The sequence below is a fragment of the Equus quagga genome, chromosome 17 (genome assembly GCF_021613505.1).
Source record: "Equus quagga isolate Etosha38 chromosome 17, UCLA_HA_Equagga_1.0, whole genome shotgun sequence".
Taxonomy (NCBI): Eukaryota; Metazoa; Chordata; class Mammalia; order Perissodactyla; family Equidae; genus Equus; species Equus quagga.
The window spans coordinates 14,657,179-14,676,775 of record NC_060283.1 but is presented as its reverse complement, the minus strand read 5'-3'; the positions used below and the strand labels follow the sequence as shown (position 1 = coordinate 14,676,775).

Below are 19,597 nucleotides of genomic sequence, written 5' to 3'. Positions count from 1 at the left end.
AAGAACCGAAGACATTTTGGGCTGCAGTTGTCCTATTTTGAAGAGGAAGCAATTCGTGAAAGGACATAAAATTTAGCAGACGGAGGACAGATTTTAGACGTTGTCAGCAGCGCACGTGCACACACACAAAAGCAAGCAAGCAATCAAAAAAAAAGACAGAAGGCAGAACCATGCTTGTTTATGGCATCTGTTACTGTGGAATCAAGACTTGATTAGGCAGGTGGAGCACCAGCACAGGTGACTCTGTGGAGTTGTAAGGAAAATAGAAATATTATATCCCCTCGTGAATATATTGTTATCAGGATTATATTAATTTTTGAGAAGTGGAGAGGACTCCTTTTTTTTTTTTAATGCAAGACCATGTTCGTTAAATCTTGTGTTAGTAGAATTTCTAAAGGGAATGATAAATGGTCATCCTACTCACGGCTTCAAAAATGACAACCATGGGATGGTAACATATAGCCACCAGAGGGTAGAAACGAGTAAAATTATTTTGTTGTCCTTTGTTTGCATAGCCAGTGTTTTTGTAGTTGAGTTTTGTTCGTTTCTTCTCTTTGGTATTTATAGTCAGTCTGTTTTACAAGTAGCTTCATTACAGCACAGCAGTCTGCTCTATATAATTTTCATATTGCTTTTTAAAATACAATTTTATTTCTAAGCTCTTCCTTAATTTTTCACCATTTTATGGTGTCTTGTTTTTCTTTGTGTGTAAGTGGTAATGGTTGTGGGTGGGTAAGTTAAAGTTTGAGAGTTGTAAAACTGAGCACAGAATGTAATATTCCATGCATTCAAAAGAAAACAAGAAAAGAAAGAAAAAAGAAAAAAAAAAACCAACTTAAAAAACAACCCTGGATCCCTAAACATCAACTCTGTCCATTGACTTCTCCCCATTGTTACTGCTACCAGTGTCGTCTGCTCCATATTACTGCAGCTTGACCTTCAAACTAATTTCCTTGCTTTCACTCTTGCATCCTCTTTAATCCGTTTGTCACATAAGCAGCCAGATCTTTTCCAAATGTGAGTTAGATCATGTCATTCTGCTGTTTAAAACCCCCATAGGCTTTCCTCTACCTAAGAATAAAATCGAAACTTCCTCTAACCTACAAACCCTTCATATTCTGATTCCTGCCTGTCCCTTCCTTCTTGTTACCAATAGCTCTGCTGGATCCAGTATGTTTCAGCCCCACACTTTAGGGCTTTGGCATTAATAGTTATCATTGCTCATATCTTGTCATGGTTGACTGCTTCTTACTATTCACATTTCAACTTAAACGTCACCTCTCCTGAGGTTTGTCCCTGACATCCAATCTAGAACAAGCAACAAGTCATTCTCATCAGTCTGTTGTAAATCTCTGCATAGTGCTCCATCTGACATCTTATTTCTAATCTTCTCTCTACCCCTGCTAGAATGTAAGCTTTTTGAGAACAGGATACTTGTCTATCCCATTATCCTTGACATCTAGAAGAGTACCTAGTTCACAGTAGGTGCTCAAAATAACCCAAGTGGAGCTAGTCTTTTTATTTTCTATTAACAGAGTGTAAACAGTTTTTCCTTTAGTGACTATTAATGCTGTGATGCTTTATTTGGAGATAGCTGTTTCAGATAAATTTCAACAACTTTTTCACTACTGAGTTATCTTTTTTGATTTGTATATCATTTTATTTTGGAGGAAGATTAGCCCTGAGGTAACACCCACTGCTAATCCTCTTTTTTTTTTTTTGCTGAGGAAGACTGGCCCTGAGCTAACATCGGTGCCCACCTTCCTCTACTTTATATGTGGGACACCTGCCACAGTATAGCTTGATAAGTGCTGCGTAGGTTCATGCCCAGGATCCGAACAGGCGAACCCCAGGCCACTGAAGCAGAGTGTGCGAACTTAACCACTACACCACCAGCCAGCCCCTATAATTTTATTTTGAATGTTATCTACAAATTCATTAATGTTAAATGACTTGTTCAGGATTACATAACTAGTAAGCCAAGAGACTTCATTCACTCATTCATCTGTTGCTAAATGTGAGATATAAGGCTGAGCTCGGGGGGTACAATATGAACTAGAAAGACACTGTTCATGCCTTCATGGAGCTTATCTTCGGGTGGGGGAGACAGGAAAACACACATACACACACATACACGAAAAAGGATGGCAAAATACTTGCAAGCAGTTAGCAGTGATGTAAAGGAAACAAGACCAATCCATCTCTAGAAAATCATAGAATATTCTAGAATATGGTTTTGACCTAGGAACCAATGAGCATTTCTCGTGCAGATTGTTTTCCTTTGGCAATTATTTTTGGCTTCTGAAATATAATAATAACTCATTCTTAGTGAGTTTATACTCTATGCCATACATTGTTTTAAGAACTTTATATGTATTTTAATTCTCACAACAGTCCTGTGAGAGAGAGATAGTTATTATCTCCACTTTATAGTTAAGAAAACTGAGGCACAGAGAGATTATATAATTTGTCCGAGATCACGTAGGAGTGCATTTACTCAAGTAAGTGTACTTACAGAGGAGGAAGGTTCGAAGCCAGGCAATCTGACTGCAGAATCTATGCTCTTAACCACTATTCTAGATTATGAAAACTTTATGAAGATTCATTTGGTAGTAGTCTACAGGATAGGTTTTAGATTTTTCAGTAAGAAAGAAGGAAATTTTCAATTTATTATTATCCTTTTTGTTTAGTAACCACTGAATGACCATAAAATACTAGTCTTTGTCAAGCATGTTAAAAAAAAAATCCAATCCCTTCCTTCATGGCCTAACTGTCTAAGCACATATTAAGGACAACTCTTAATTCAGAAAAAGAATACTTGTATAATTCTTTATGTAGGTCGCGTGTAAAAAGATAATGTATGAACTAGATTGTGTTAAGCTTGAAGTTCACAAAGAAATCAAATTTTCTTGATGTGAGACTTTTCCTTACACAGCTATCTTCTCTAAATATATTCCTTGTTTATTGGATTTCATTTATTCTCCCCCTCAAACCCACGTTATTTTGATTTGAGGACAAAGGGGAAGACAGTGATTTTCCTCAACAGCCAGTGGATTCAGTTTCCTTCTAGTTAAAAGTATAGACACTAAAAACTGTTAGCAAACCCAGGCATTTATTTTTTTCTAATTAGCTCTAATGCAGTTAAACTAAAACAATGAAATTGAGAGTTTACCTCAGATATCCCCTACTATCCCAATCAATACATAGTAGTCCTGTTTCTCGGATTTCTCCTTTCCTTCCTGTCTTCCTTTGGGAAAATGCTTTGGGGTGGAAAGCAACAAACCAAATAGCAGCAGAGAAATAAAATCAGCTCTTTTCTGTTTCCCAACCCGGAAAGGAAGGGAGAGGGAGCAAGGACCCCCACCGTCAAAGAGAACCGAGGCTTAGGCGTGCCATTCTAGAAAGCCCTCGTTCCTTTGGCCCCCGCTGGAGCTCTGCAGTAATTCCTCAGAGATTGTATAGTCTCCACTTTAAATGTAAATATATATATAAAACTTGCCCCCTGTCTCTTTCTCTCCTCCTCTTTCCTTTTTTTTTTTTAATTTCCTATAATAAAGTTTCCTATTGGATAAAATCAGCTCCCTGATTTATGCCTGGCTCCTATTGGAAGTTCTCAGGGGCTGACATCACTTAGGAAAGTGAGGGGGTAGGGCTGCCAGATCAGTTTGTCACCACCCAGGCTCTCTAGCCTTTGGCTGGGTGTAACTTCCATTTTAGGTGTTGGATCTGAGAGAAAAAAAAGGAGAGAGGGAGAGAGAGAGAGAAGAGTAGGAAAGATCCTGAAAGAAGGAAGAGGTGGCGAAAAATCAACTGCCTTGCTGGATTTGTCTTTCTCAACTCGTTGACGAAGCCTTGGGTTTCTTTCCTAAAGGACTGGTTTTTAGAAGTCCACGTTTGAGGTGTGTGCCTTTTTAAAAATGTGTGTACAGACGGGTAAAGGAGGATAAGCCAAGTCGAATTTTCGTCTTATGGTACCCAGAGGGAATTTAAAAACAAGAGTCTGCTATGCTGACGGGTGACTTTTAAGCAATTACTAATTTTTCTACTTACTTTGGGGAATTTTGGTATTTTATTGTATGAAGAAAGAGGTAAAATATTCAAGACCCAGAAACAAACTTCTAGGTCTCTCTGATATTGGGGTGGTGAATCGATTCAGCGGGGTGAGAGCGATTCTGTAGATTTACATTTTGATATGTTCTTTGATTTTATATTTTTTCTGGGTTAAGCTAACAAAATTCTGATTTCGGAGCCCAAACCGAAAGTTGGTTTTTCTGGCATGTTGCTTGTGGGTTGAGAAAGGAATTTGTCCGGTCGGAAGCTAGTTATACAGATGGTTCTTCATGTGTTTCAAAACTTTTTTCTCCTTTTATCATTAGATTTGTGGAAGTGGAAAGTTGCAAAGAGCTTTGCAGCTTAAATGGTGGTATTTTTTCCCCAGGGAGTTGGAGCAGCCCAGATCAGTTTCAGCCTTGCTGTTCCTGGGTGGATCCCTCTTACTTTTCCAGGTGTGGTGGGTGGGAGCCTTATTCTCCTGCTAGATCTAGCCTCCGTGCTTTGCCTTATAAAAGAAAACAAATGGATCCATGTTAACTGAATTGCCATTCCCTTCCTCTTTAAACTACCTTTGATTGCAAAGATTTGTGGAGGTGTTGTATGTTCAGTCTGCAAGTACAGTAATGTTTGGTTTATGTCCTTAAAGGGATAAGGAAATTCTAAGCATGTTTTTTAGTTCACCTGAGTAAAGTGGCAACACACCTGGAAACATTTTCAGCTTTGTGCTCTCTGAAACGGCCTTGGATTAAATAAGGTTAGGTTAAGAGAAAACACGTACGGACTTTGGTGTTGAGAATGCATTTGAGAAAGAACAAGGGGAATTCTTATCTTTAAACCAAACTGAAAGTTGTTTTCTTGGAGGTGAGTTTTTTGTTTGGTTAATTTGCTGTGAAATCAAAAGTCTGTAAGAGCTGAAGGCCCATGAGTGCTTTCATATCTTATATTTAATCTTAAGGTATGCTTTGTTTTTGCAAATACATTCTTGCAAAAATACTGATTCTAGGTAATTATATAGCCAACTCATCAGTAGCTGAAAACTGGGTATTCTCTTCCTTCTCCCTTTGAAAATGCGAATCAGTCTGAAAATTCTGGTTGGAATAGATACTGCCCTAATTGTAACAAGATGGACCTTAATATGTAAGCTGCTCATTAGCTTTAAACTGGTATGTATCTTTAGTAATCCTCTGGTTTCGTGCCTCCCTCCTCCCAATTCTTTTTAGAGTAGAACTCTTCCTTGAATTTGTTTTCTAGAATGAAAGTATTTCTTGAAAGGTGATTTCATCTTTGTGAGGTTGTGGCTTCAGGGGAAACAGAACTTTGTTCCTCCTATTAATATACTATAATCTATGCAAGAACTACAGTAAAATTTTAATGTCTGGATGTCATAATTATAGCAAGTGCAGTTAAAAAGAAAAAAACGACAACGTGTATAGGCTCTTGGGCTGTAGTTCTTATTTAATATTTTCCACATTTCTTTCAAATGTTCCCTCTGCCTTGACTCCAGCCTAGGGAGGTTTCTTGGTGGATCTTTGGAGGGTTGGTTCTGTTTCTGCCACAGTGTCAGTTTCCCACTCAACCTTTAGGGGGAGGGATGAGGGAATCTGAAGAAGGAGTACAAAGGCAGTTTGAAAATAGGTTCTGGATGACTGAGTGGTGGTGATTTGGGTCCAGCTTTAGATACTGGGCTTTGTGTAGCTGCAGTGAGTATCCTAGTTAACTAGGGTCCAGGACTGTTTCCACGAACTGAAGCATTGTTTTGACTGGTGTGTACTGTAAAGCCTTTGGGATGATAAGATGGAAGGTTTGTCTTTTACCTCACCTCTCCTAGTTCTTTCAGGAAATATAATAAGGGGTGTGAATAAGTAAATCTTTTATTTTTTGTTTTGCTCATTTTGATTTTGGGATAAAAAATGATGACAAGTAAGTATGAGTTGTGCAGATTTTGCTTTCCTTGTTTGACTCCTATATATTGTTGGTTTCTTTGTTATGTGACTAAGGTAGCGGGTCTGTGTTCCAGGTGGGGGTCTCCTTTGGGTGGTTAGAATTCTAGTGCCTTTCTTAGGGTTCCAATTATGGAGAGTCAGAGGGGCTAGAACATGTTCTCTCAGCTAGTATAAAAATTGGGGCTATTGGAGATCTTAAAAAAAAAAACGGCTCCCGAATAATTGCATTTCAGCCTTAGGTTTATGAGGTAGTTGCTCTCTAGGGATGGGTGGGTGAGATAGGATGGATGCAAATAAATCAAGCATAGATCACTATTCAATTGGAATAACAAAATGATTAGCTCTGTATAATTGATTGCTTTCTATTTTGGTACCTGATGGTCCCCTGTTACTAACTGCTAGTCCTCCCTCTCCCATCCTCCCTTGTTTTTTTACTGTGTGCTAAGCATTTTGCATAAAGTATTTACTTAATTTCCCACAACAACTGTGTTTTTGGCTTTTTTTGGGGGGGGGGGGTGCTAAGGAATTTGAGCCTCAGAGAAGCTGAGGTTTGCTGAAAATCTCATTGCCTGTAAGTGGCCAAGGCTAGGATTAAACCCTGGTCTGACTAACTACAAAGTCCGTGGACTTAACCACTAATACACTGCCATTCTCCAGAGAGAATGGAAACAAGAGCCAGAACTAAAATGAGCCCTTGCTAGAGGCAAGAGTGTTTCATCTTGTGGAGGGTCAGTCTTCACTTAGATTTCCAACCCACTCTGTGTTGGGATAATGTATGTAAAAAATCCATTTTCCATAAAGCACATGGGGAGCTGAATTTGCTGGAATGGATGTTATCTTTCGAACAGGGATCTTTCCATATGCACACCATTGCTGTCCTAATTTCTTAAACTTATCGGAAATGCCTCAAACTTCATTTGATTATCAGTGAAATTTTTTCTTGCAGAGAATTTTCAGGCATGTGGTTTGGAATGCTATTGCCATTGTGGTTTGGAATGACTTTCAGGGAGAGACTTGTAGCAGGTAGTTCAAATAATGTTTATCACACTGTATTAAAATTGTCTATTTATTTTTGTCATTTCCTCTAGACTGAATTGCTTGAGTGTAGGTACTGTCTTATCTCCATATTCTCTTAGCACCTATCCTCGTGTCTGGTATGTACTGAGGTGTTCAGTAAGACTTGGTTAAATAAGGCATTTGATGGGAATCAGTGAGGGACTTTTGGCGAAGGCTGAAAGGAAATTGAGATAGGAAGCAATACAACATGGATTAATAAAATCGCAATGTAATTTTGAAACTTTACTGCAGTCTGTAGTTTCAACCTCTTACGCATCTCCTACCTTCCATTTTTAAGTAAAGTTCCTGGAAATAATTGAAGATTTAACATTTCAATTTTTCTTTAATTCTGTTTTCTTTCTGGGCAAGTGATCCAAAGAATAGTGTAAAAAAGTAAGCGTCCTAGTTGGTTCGTTTCATAATATAGGTAGCTGTTAACTTCAAGCGCTGAAATCTTGAATGTAGCCGTTTGCTAGGGGAGAGGAACTGGTTACCTAGAACATATCAGGGCAGCAGCGGGCACGTATTGGCGTTCAGCCATGTTGTAAGTGAGTGGTTTTTATACCTGTTAAGAAAAATATAAAAAGCTTGGGATGATAGTTTTGAACATCAGTGTTTCAAAGAAAGTATGTTTTAGATATCACTGTATTTTTTGTCACTGCTTCCACTGTGAAACTTCAAGAGATTTTGTTCACAAAATGTATGGGAAGTTTATGAGTTTAAGAATCCAAATTAATTTTCATGGACAATTTAGAATAATAGTAACAAGAAACATGCCTAAAGGAATGAACCGTAGGTTAGGTATTCTGTATGTGATTTCATGTTCTCTTCCCTCGAAAAAGGGGTTAAATACCATAAGAAGCTGAAATAGGGATTGCTTTGCTTCAATGCAGCTGCCTCCCACATTTCCAATAGAAAGCATTGATATAGTCTGGCAGGAATATTGTAAAGAGGGAAGAATGCCTGTCTGGTCAAAACTAATAAGAGAAATATGGATTGGTTTGTATTTAGTTATATTTTATAATATATTTTTGGAAGTAATTTTTTCCCCTAATTCTACTTGGAATAATTGCATGTTGTTGATTATTATATATTAAGCATTGAGAACAGTGCCCACATTTACTATTCTGGTTCAGGACCAGTGTTCCCCATTTTTAGGGCCACTTCCTCTCCAGTGAGTCCTTCAGTGGGCCTGTGGCCGACTGGTGTGGGCTGAGTGGTGTGTGCCATTTAGATCAGGCATATAGTGGGGACATTATAAGGATCCAGAGTTTTCTTTTCTTAAAGCCCTCTTTGCTGGCCAGTAGATAATTTGCTCATCACTTTCTCAAAACATGTCTCATTATGTGATGATAAAAGCAACTTTTAACTTTTTATTTTGAAAAAATTTCAGACTTACAGGAAAGTTACAAGAATAGCACGGTTACTCCCTGTATACCCTTCTTTCACCTATTTCACTAGTAATGTTCACCAATTGTTAACATTTTGCCACAAATGCTTTGTTCTATATTGTTTGATCGATATATGACCAAACAGGGAATTTCCAATCTGAGAGTTCCACAAATATGGAGAGGCAAGACAGCTTAGCATATGGTTACGAGCATGGATGCTGGAGCTAGACTGCTTGAGTTCAGCTCTTGCTCTGCCACTTACTAGCTGTGTAACCTTGGGCAAATTGTTTAATTGCTCTATGCATTGATCTCCTTGTCTGTAAAATGAGGACAATGATATTAACTCTCATAGGATTGCTGTGACAATTAAGTGATTTAATATATGTAAAATTCATAGAATGGTGCCCACCTCATGGGACTACCTTGCAATTGTTTGCTATTAGAATTAAAGCATTAAATGAATTCAAACATCATTTGTCTGTTGGAATAAATGCCCTTTAAGATCTCTTAAAACCTGAGACTACATGGTAAATATGGATGTTTATATTCAGAAGAAATGGGCTCTCTGAATGGGTAAACTAACTTGCTTTTTTTTTTTTAATGGGGAAAAAAGTGTCTTTAGTAATAGTCAAGTTTGGGGAGTTTTATGGGTAGGGTTGTCCAAGATAAAGGTTTTATGGGCATGGATAACTTTTAATACAGTGAAGTGAGGTGTGAATAGGGGAAGAGAAACAGGTGGCAAAACTTGAATATCGTGCACTAATGTCTTCAGAGATTTGGATATTTTAGGGAAAAAAAGCGATAGAAGTTTTTCCCACCTTTTTGTATCTATAAGAGACAGACCAAACTCTAGCATCCAAAGGTAAACCTTAATTTTGGCAGAGAATGGCTTGAAAAAGCTTTGTTTGGGTTTATTATTCTTGACTTTGAACCAGATTCTTTACCTTGAAATCTTACTTGTCCAACCAGAATTTTGGAGGATAACATTCAGTATGAATGATTGTACGAGAAGTAAATTACATAGAAATGAAGGCAGGCTTTTACTCTCCCTTTTCTTGAAGTAAACCTCTCTCTTTTATATCCAGAAAACATCATTCTCTATTTTCAACCCTTATTTATGGATGTTTGCAAACTTGGGACATGCAGAAATTTTGAGTTCACCAATGCTTCCTGTGAACAGTGTGCTTCTAAGAAAGAGGTCTCCTCTTATATGTGGAAAAGCCGAACTGTGGACTGTGGGAAATATATGTGTTAGATGCAGCCTTACTTGGAAACTTTTAGGCTTCCTCCAGTCTAAAGTTTTCCTCTTTTTTCCTTCCCTTCATACTAAATAACCCGTGAAACTACTGTTCTGAATGGTGTTTAAACTAATTTCTATTGGCGCTCCATAGCTTCCTATCATAACTCCCCCAGCTCTCCGCATTTTTGTAAACCCATATTTCCCTCTGTTGATTTCTCCTGTGTTTTCTCCATTTTGTTGGCTTTCCTGTTCTGTGGTGTCTCCCTTTCCCTGTTTGCCTCCCCTATCTTTTATTCCCCTTAGGTTGGTGGTCTTCATGGGCATCACTTTGCCTCACTAACATTTAATATGGAAGAAATTTCTGATTCTTATTATAGAATAAATTGTACTCGTGCTAAAGGTACAAGTTTTAGGATTCTGCTTCTGGTTGATTTCAATTAGATCTAGATTAGGATTAATTGTTGTGATCCAAGAAGGTTGGTTTCTTCTAGTAATTCAGGTTAGTTTTTGTCTTTTTGACTTTCAGATCTCATCCACATTTATTAATTAATTACTCATTTTGATTCAGCTGACAGTAAAGCGAAAGAAATTTACTTTTCCCAGAGTAAGTTACCAGTTTTATATGTGCTTCCCATGTTGTTCTATATTGGCATGCAGGATCGTGTTGAGAAGTCTCCGGGGTGAAAAGATTTTTCTTTTAGGGAGCTTATTTTTTAAGAAACCTAAATATATTCTGATGGTTGAGGACATAAGATGTTATAGAAACTAGGTCAGCTTTTCAATACCTTTATCAGAGCACCTACAGTTCCCATTTCATTGCAAGTGAAGTAAATCTCATTGAAATAAAATAGCTGGTGTATATTCAGCACACTTTTAAAATAGAGTATAGTCTATTTTAAAGGAGAAGTTGGTGCCAATCTGATTTGTTTCCACTGTTTCTTTGTTGGAATGAAGAGGGAGTTCTGTAACCTCTCTGCTGTTCTACTCTCTGTTGACTGCTTTGTAACCAGAGCCAAGCTGGCCATTTGAATGTCTACTCTGCTGAAGATTAGCCAAGTCTGCAGGTGAGGCTACAGGAGACCCCAGTTGATGGGCCTAGGATCACAATTAGAAAAAAAGTATAGAAAGAAAAATGAAACAAAGTTGATTTATTTTTCTAAGATTTAACTTTTGTTTTCATTGAGAAAGTAAAATGTCTTCATTTATTTGAAAGAAATTTTAGAGCCTGCTGGATGCTGTGCACTGGAATAAACAGTATACCAACTAGACCTCACAGAGCTTACATTCTAGTTGAAAGAGATAAATAATAAATAAGTAAGTAAATATATAGTATGTCAGAGTGTGATAATATTACGAAGAATAAAATAAAGCAGAATATGTAGGGTGGTAAATAAGAAGTGCCAGGGTGGGAGTGAGGTTTTTTAATATAGAGTGGTCAGGGAAGGCCTCACTTTTAAGATGTTTGAGAGAGACCTAAAAGAAATGAGGGTTGAGTTATGTAGATGTAAGTAGAAAGTGCAAAGGCCCTGAGGCTGGTTATTACCAGTGAGCAAGAGATGTGGGAAGAAGTAGCCTGTTCAGGGAGGTCCAATGAGATGTGGGTTGGGAGGAAGGGGAGATAATACAGGACCTTGTCGTGCACTGTACAGTACAAAGAAAAGTTGTCTCCGCCTCACTTCAGACCCCAGAGACAGCAGCTCTTAGCAGTTTTTTTTGTGTATTCTTTGTAAGCAGTTGAGGCAACACCTGACCTAGCCTCCATCTTTGTCCCGTTGCAGAAGCTCCATGTGAGTATAGTCAGCAAGTAATTTGCAGAGTGGCAGATTTTGCATAGGTTGATGACCCTTGTCTTGGAGAATGATAATTAGTGGGGCAACTACTGAGAATAAGCTTGTATGTGTTTGGGAAGTGAGATTAAAATTTTCTTCCCCAGAGAAATAGTGTTTCTTCACCTTCTTATCTACATAGTCAGTTTTCTGTGAACAGAAGTGACAGCCCAGATCTGGTACAGTTTCCTTTTGAGTGTATTTGTTGGTTTGGTTTATGTGCTTTTGACCAAATATTGTGCCTGCCCCAGTTATCTGCTGCTTTTTTTTTTTTTTCCTCATTTGACCAAAAAGCTCCTGCTTTCCCAAAACCCTAATCATTGGGATTTAATGGCTTCAGGGACTACTTTATAGGTCACCAAATCCATATCTGTCTTGCACATCAGGGGAGATGATCATCCCCAATAACTAACTGTATGTCTGCTTTCCCTTTCCATATGTATGTTCAAGCAGTCAGTGTTATTAAAATATGTACTGAGCCACTTGGCCTGGTTGACTTTGGTAGGACTGAGGAAGAAGCACCAGCTATTTAGTGATTGCTGTCCTATGACAGCCCCATATATGACAGTAACAGGATATTTGATTACCAGAGTACTTGAATCACCCATTCTTACTTTCCCTCTCAAGATTTCTGGTTTAGCTAGTCTGTCTCTCAGTTAAAGAGTCTCTTTGTCTCCATCTCTCTCTCTTAGTTTGAAGTTTAGCCCTGGAACTTGACCTGGTTACCCTCTATTCTTCCTTTTAATTATACCTAGTTGTCATCCTGTTACTTAATACCGTCCTTGGGAGATGACCTCAATCCAGAAACATTTTTTTCTCTTCGTCTCCCTCTCTTTTGGTCAGGTAACTGTATTATCTTGCATAGGAAGTACTCTAGGCAATCATAGACCCCCAAATTTTGAAGTTGCTTTAAATAACTGCTTGATATGTATTACTTCAGCATTTATAGATGTTGTAGTTGTCTTGAAAGTATGTCTTTCAATGCCATTCATCTTTCCTAAATCTTTAGTGATACATGCTTCCTTGTGAAGATATTTCTCTTTATGGTTCTTCTAAAAACATTTTGCTACTCATTTGCTCTTACTCAAACCAGAAGTTAAAGTGATTTGCTTGGATAAGTATCAGAGGTAACACTTGAATCCAGAGTTTCTGGTTATTTCTATTATATTGTCAACTGGGCTAGAATTATCTAGGGTCTTGAATGCTAGCTTTAGGACTTTGGACTTCTTTTGGGATGGAATATGGAACCAATCTTTAAATATGTGACACAGCTCTTTGTTCCTTGGAGGAAACTAAGTCATTTTAAAAATAATCCACTTGTCCAATCTGCAATGTAAATAGGGATATCCTCCAATGTAGCAACTCAGGATTCCAAAGAAGTGAGACTGCTCGTCTAGGTCTGAGTCCAGGTTATAGGATTTAGGATTGTGTCATTCCAGCCATCCTTATATTTAAATCCATGCTTTCAAAGAGACTCTAATCCAGACCAAACAATGATCTGAGCTGTCTGGTGAACAGTAAAGCAGGCCCAAATAATGTATTTTGTAATCAGTGCCGTTTCTGCCAGAGGAATGTGGTGGTCAGAGGGTTGTCAGGGATAGGCCAGTACAGTGGTTCCCAACAGCTGACTATTGGAATCACTTTGAGGGCTTTTTAAAAATATGAATTCTCAGTATTCCGTCCATAAATTGATTTGTAGGGGATGGGGAGGTAGACTTGGGAGATTGTGCTTTTTTTTTTTTCAGGGGAAGATTCACCCTACTTTAATATCTGTTGCCAATCTTCCTCCTTTTTTATCACCCTCCCCAACCCCGCTGCAAAGCCCCAGTACATAGCTGTGTATAGTTGGAAGTTCTAGTTCTTCTAGGTGAGCTGCCACCACAGCATGGCTACTGACAGATGAGTGATGTGGTTCCATACCCAGGAACTGAACCTGGGCCACTGAGATGGAGCGCAGAGTGTGCCAAACTTTAACCGCTAGGCCATCAGGGCTGGTTTGATGTATTGTATTTTTTAGAAAAGCTTCCCAGGTGATTCTGGTCACTGAGGTTTGAGGACCACAAAACCTGAACATTTGAGTAAAGCTACATATCTATGTGATTTCTTAGGTGAGTGGTTAATTAATACGAGAAGTAGAGGAGAATAGTTCAGGTAGTAGACATTGTGAGAAGGTGGCTAATTTGAAGGTTTCTACCTCTGTATCTTGTGTTGTTTTGGAATTACAGATGTCACTGCCTGATTTGGGTGTTATGCTAGCACTTAGCATGGTTTGGAGGACTTGCCTGTTAAGGGGAAGGGAAATTTTAGACCATATCTCTATTTTTTCTCCCCATTTTGAAATTGTGGAACAAATTCAGGAGAGGATGTTAGCATTAAACTCAGCTGGACAATTTGTTTAAAATGCAACAGGAAGGGCCAATGTTACTTCCTGTCTGAAAAGGAAGTGCTGGCTTCCTTCCCTTCCTCCTTGGCTAACTCTGGCTAACTTAGAGTATGGGTGGGGGAGGGGCTGATCATGTTAATACTTTTTTTTTTTCAAGATTTTTAAAATTTTTTTCCTTTTTCTCCCCAAAGCCCCACGGTACATAGTTGTATATTCTTTGTTGTGGGTCCTTCTAGTTGTGGCATGTGGGACGCTGCGTCAGCTTGGTTTGATGAGCAGTGCCATGTCTGCGCCTAGGATTGGAACCAACGAAACACTGGGCCGCCTGCAGCGGAGCGCTCGAACTTAACCACTCAGCCATGGGGCCAGCCCCACGTTAATACTTTTAACTGGCTACTCATGCCTTGGAAAGTCAGGTTACCATCAATGTTCAAGTGCAGAAGCATAACACTCGCTCCTTTCTTTCCTTACTTGAAACACAGGGATGGGTGCTTTGGGCTCCTGTCCCCTTGCCCTTTTCTTTTGTTTTTTTCTGAGGAAGATTAGCCCTGAGCTAACATCTGTTGGCAGTCTTCCTCTTTTTGCTGAGGAAGACTGGCCCTGAGCTAACATCCGTGCCCATCTTCCTCTATTGTATGTGGGACGCCTGCCACAGCATGGCTTGACAAGCGGTGCGTGGGTCTACACCCGGGATCCAAACCCACAAGCCCTGGGTCACCGAAGTGGAACGTGCGAACTTAACCACTGCCTCACCGGGCCAGGCCCCCCCTACCCCCCTTATGTGGGAGCCCTGTGCTAGGTTTGGCTGTTGCAGTCCAGGAAGCCTTCCAATCTCCCAGACATTATTTTACATTCAGCCTTATATCTCCTCTGTATTCCTTGACATTTGAAAATAGATCAAGGAGTTGTAGAGAAGAAACTGAAATCCATTTGACACTGAAGGAGGGTAGGTTGTGGAAAGGAGAACATAACTGGGCAGAGGGGAGTGGATGACAGAGGTTTCAAATTTTTAAATTGAGCCAAGAAAGCATTCCTTCTAAGTGGGGCCAGTTGGCATTCTTCCTGCTATTTTAGTTCAGGCTTCTCCTTCCTACTGGCCAGTCAATTGTATTAAGTGTTTGATGTGAGTTTGAACTGTGGTCTCTGGGGTTGGGGGAAGGGAGAGTGGTGGAAACAGCTGGTGCTTTCATCAAGCTATCTCAATTACGCTTCTTTTCAGAGTGTTTGGGGGTGGGGGGTGACAGAGGAATTGGATGTGTGTTAGCAGAGTCCCAGCAACTCTCATGTAGTGGGATTGGATTCTCAGGCACTCTTAATACTATGTGGGATGTTGGCTAGTTGGAATGTAGCTAAACCTTTCCCAGTCACATTCTTTTCTCTGCCTCCCCTCCCTCTAATTCTTTCAGCTTTGGGCCTGATTTGGAGAGAAAGAGGTATGTGGGAAGTTAGATTTTCAACCATTGAGTATTCAGCTTAAGTCTTAGGCCCCTCCGTTGACTTTTTCCTTATTCATTATTCAGTTGGTTAGGTTTTCTAAACATGTCTGCGAACAGCTAGATAGAGTTAGAACCAGCACCTCTGGTGAAGTAATATGAATTATAATTGCTTGGCTGTACTGGTGTCCTTCCCTCCCTCACACGCTGGGGTGACTGTATTTCTGAGTCAGCACTCCTTTCTGTCTCACCTGTTCAGTTTGAGGTTGAGAACTCGCCAAGCATCCTTTTGGAGCAGCAGCAGCAGCAGCAGCATTGATAAGGGTGTGTCCAGTTCTCTGTCTGGGGTGTGTCTTTTCTAACCCTCCTTTTAAAAAACTCTTTTGAAAGTATCTCCGAACAGCCCCCTACTTGACTCTACTATTTTTATCTGCTTTTTGTATATCTGCCTCACACTATGGTACTTAATTGACTGATTTATTTGTCTTGGGCTGTGAATGAGGGAGAATTGGCTAAGAATACTAAAATTGTAATTATTTTTCAGTTACTCTTGAGAGAAAAAGGGAATTAGTCTGATTCAGTGCTAGGTACGAGATCTTACACTTTGGTTTTGGTGTGCTTCCACGATAGAGTTTGCAGTAACTAGGCCCTGCTGTTGAAGTTCTGTTCTAAAATATAGTGTTGCTAAATATTCTCTTTTTATTTATTTATTTTTTTGAGGAAGATTAACCCTGAGCTAACATCTGCCTCCAGTCCTCTTTTTGCTGAGGAAGACTGGCCCTGAGCTAAGATCTGTGCCCATCTTCCTCTACTTTGTATGTGGGATGTCTGCCACAGCATGGCTTGACAACTGGTGTGTAGGTCCGCACCTGGGATCTGAACTGGCGAACCCCAGGCCACCAAAGCGGAAGGTGTGAACTTAACCGCTGTGCCACTGGACTGGCCCCTAAATATTCTCTTTTCTATCCAGCCTTAGAATGGCAGACTATTGTGTATATCCCTGCCCTATCTTTCTTTCTTTCTTTTTTAAAATTTATTTAAAAAATTTTTTTGAAGGTTTTTTATTTTTCGTTTTTTTCCCCAAAGCCCCCTGATACATAGTTGTGTATTTTTTTAGTTGTGGGTCCTTCTAGTTGTGGCATGTGGGATGCCACCTCAGCATGGCTTGATGAGCAGTGCCATGTCCACGCCCAGGATCCGAACTGGCGAAATCCTGGGCTACTGAAGCAGAGCATGCAAACTTAACCACTCGGCCACAGGGCCGGCCCCTGCCCCATGTCTTTCTACCTGGTTATATCAGATCCAGATATAGATTAATTCTTTCTGAATTTTGCTGTTTTAGACTTAGCTCCTTTGCATCGTGTACTGTTTCAATCAGGGTTCAGCCCAGTGTGCTTTTAGCAGATCCAAGAAGGGGGAAGGAGTCAAGGAGGAAGAGAGGAGAAAAGATGAGAAATGATAGCATGTTACTAGTTAGTTGCTTAGAATGATCTTCTGGTTGGAGAACTCTGTGCTGAGCCTAGTGCTATGCTTTTTGCAAGGAAATTTGAGCCCTTTGGGTAAAGGGTGTTCCTTCTTTGGATTTCAAAAATCTCTGGCTATTAGAGCTTGACTTCTATCTGCATCTTTGCTTCTGGGGGTTAGGGCTAACATCCAGTGGGCTTATACAAGATAACAGAAAAATGTATCATTTATCCCATTCTTGGAATCAGCCAAGGACCTTATTAGGAAGGGAGGCTTTCTTTTCTGACAAGATTCCAAATCTACAGCCCCTGACCCACTCCAGGGGGAGTACTGAGTAGGAAAAGCTGAGATTGCTGTCTTGACTTCTTTGCTCCCAGGGCTACTGTGCAATTCCTAGTGGTCTGCCTCTCATCCCCTAGGGAAGTAGGGAACTTTGCTCCCAGCACCTGCTGGTGCCTATCCTGCCTCTTTGTAGGGTGGAGTCTGCTGCCTTTGTTTGTTTTCTGTGGGGCCTCTTACAATCAACTTTATGGCTGTGGGGAAAAAGAGTTTGAAAGACTTTGAAAACAGTGGAAAAGGGTGATAGAGAAGGTGACAGAGGATGTGGCCTAAAGTAGTTCTCCAGGTGGGAATAGTCCGTTGACTGAATCTAGATTGGCGATCAGATTGCCATGATGAAGCTTTCTTTGGGAAGTATCACATGTTGCTGAGCTGAGTATAATAGCAGCAGTAGCTTTAAAATCCCCAGTAGAGTGCCTCCAAAGTGAAGAAATTTGCCAAGTAGGAATCTTAAAAATCCCCTCACCCCCTCTGAACCCTTAGATCCACACACAGTATCTTTCTGCTGATTCTTAAAGGCCTGAGCTTTGTCCTATGTAGTGTTGGCTTGGAGCAGGGAGGAGGGTTGTTTTCCCGAACATGATAAGGAACTGAGCAGGGCAAAGTGGGAGCTCTGGCTGGTGATTGGTAGACAGGATGCCCTGGAATGTGGTTGGCCTGCAGCCCAGAATCCAGCACTTTGTATTTGTTTGTTTCTGGGAGACTGTGGTCTGGTGCTACTGTGACAGGAAGTGAGAAAGCTGGGAGTGGGGGAACGGAGAGGGGCGATGTCTTTGTGGTTCTCCTGTGAAATCTCTTTGTCCCTGGAGAGCAGCTCTGCTACAGGGCTCTACTGAGAAGAGAGCAGCCTTTGTGTGTCTAATGGGTCTCAGAGCGTCTAGCTACTCTGAGGGATTAGGGAGTGTGAATTCTGACTGTGGCCTTTTGCATCTTAGCACTTGAGTTATATAAATGGCCCCGATCTCTTAGAATTGGGGATCTCACTGAGTTTTGTGTGTGCTTCTATTATTTATAAATCTCTAGGATTTAATTAAGGAATTAAGGAAAGGAATTCTAGAAGGAGATAGATGTTTATTTGTATGTTTTTTTTTTTACTGTATATATATTTAAGATGCCTTGTTGGGTCTGAAAGGGACAGAGAGAAACAGGCAATGCTGGGGCTTTACATTCTAGGTCTCATCCTTCTAATTGGTACCCCCTACTACATACAGAGCTAGAGAAACCTACCCATTCTTTGATTTCAGTATTGAGAGGTACTGGCAATTCTCTCTTTGCACATAACTAGAGGATGGTTGGTAGTTCCTAGGATTTTTCCCGCCTCTGTCTAGACTGAAATAGCACCTGTAGCACTCAATGTTCCCCTCCTCCTTTCTTTTTCCCCTTGTTTTGTGTTTTCCCTGCACGCCATTCCAGCTGTGAAACAGGCATCTCTTCTTGCTTTGCGGATTGGGTGGCTGAGTCCTCAACTTCTTGCCAAGCTGGCTAGTCCCTGAGCACACACACAAACTGGCCTTTGATGCCCAGGAGGACAGCTGCCCTAGAGGCAGATTGCTAACATACCGCTAGAACAATCCCTCCACTCTGTGCTGATGCTGGCTAGCACAGTCTTCCCTCCTTCTAGTTCCTTCTGTCTCCCACCCCAACACTGATCTCTGCTTTTGGTTTAGTGAGATGTCACATTAAAAATTAGAGTAGGGATATTTGTGATTAGATTTTCTCCCTTGAGGTGGGGGTGATTAGAGAATGTGGTATGTGGCCAGATTTCTAGAGGAGGCCTTCCACTGGAAAGGTAGGTCATTTTGTACAAAGTTATACTACTTTTGTCCCTTGCACCTTCCCTCCTGAGTTCTTGTTCTGTATAAAATGGGAAATCTGAGGTAGATTGCAAGCTGTTCTTCCACGGAACTGTGAGTAAGGTCTTGTTCTTTAATGTGAAGGTAAGACCCAAAGGTCTAGGTGCTTGCACCCCAGCCTCTCCTACCTCCTTCCACTCCTCCCCTAAAAGTTTACTTTTGGTTAATTTCTCTGTTTGAGTTAGAATGACTTCTAACCACAAGAAGCATAGAAAGTTCATACTCCTTTCTCTCTATCAAGGACAAGGAACATGGACTTGGAGTGGAACAGATGTGTTTCCATTAGCTTTATGACCTCGGCAGGTTACTGAATGCTTCTGATGTACAGTTTACTCATCTATAAAATGAGGCCAACATTGCCTCAGAAATTGTTGAGAAGATTATGCGTGATAATTTATAGTAGAAGATCAATAGTTAATAATTCGCAACTTTTCTTCCCCTGGAAGGTCAGATTTTCTTCTTTCTTTCTTTCTTTTTTGAGGAAGATTAGCCCTGAGCTAACATCTGCTGCCAATCCTCCTCTTTTTGCTGAGGAAGCCTGACCCTGAGCTAACATCTGTGCCCATCTTCCTCTACTTTATATGTGGGACGCCTACCACAGCATGGCTTGCCAAGC

The 19,597-nt window shown here is 40.3% G+C and overlaps 1 protein-coding gene across 10 annotated transcripts in view; it reads left to right on the top strand.

The window, feature by feature from the left end:
• Positions 1 to 3,670: 3,670 nt before the first annotated feature.
• CTNND1 (catenin delta 1) overlaps positions 3,671 to 19,597 on the top strand; it is a 44,575-nt gene continuing 28,648 nt past the window's right edge. For 8 of the 10 annotated variants that reach the window (XM_046644235.1, XM_046644239.1, XM_046644237.1 and 5 more), the window contains exon 1: positions 3,672 to 3,899. The gene's annotated coding sequence lies outside the window, so the exon portion shown is untranslated. Of the gene's footprint in view, positions 3,900 to 19,597 lie in introns of all 10 variants that reach the window. The other 2 variants (XM_046644238.1, XM_046644243.1) reach the window with 2 other exon arrangements.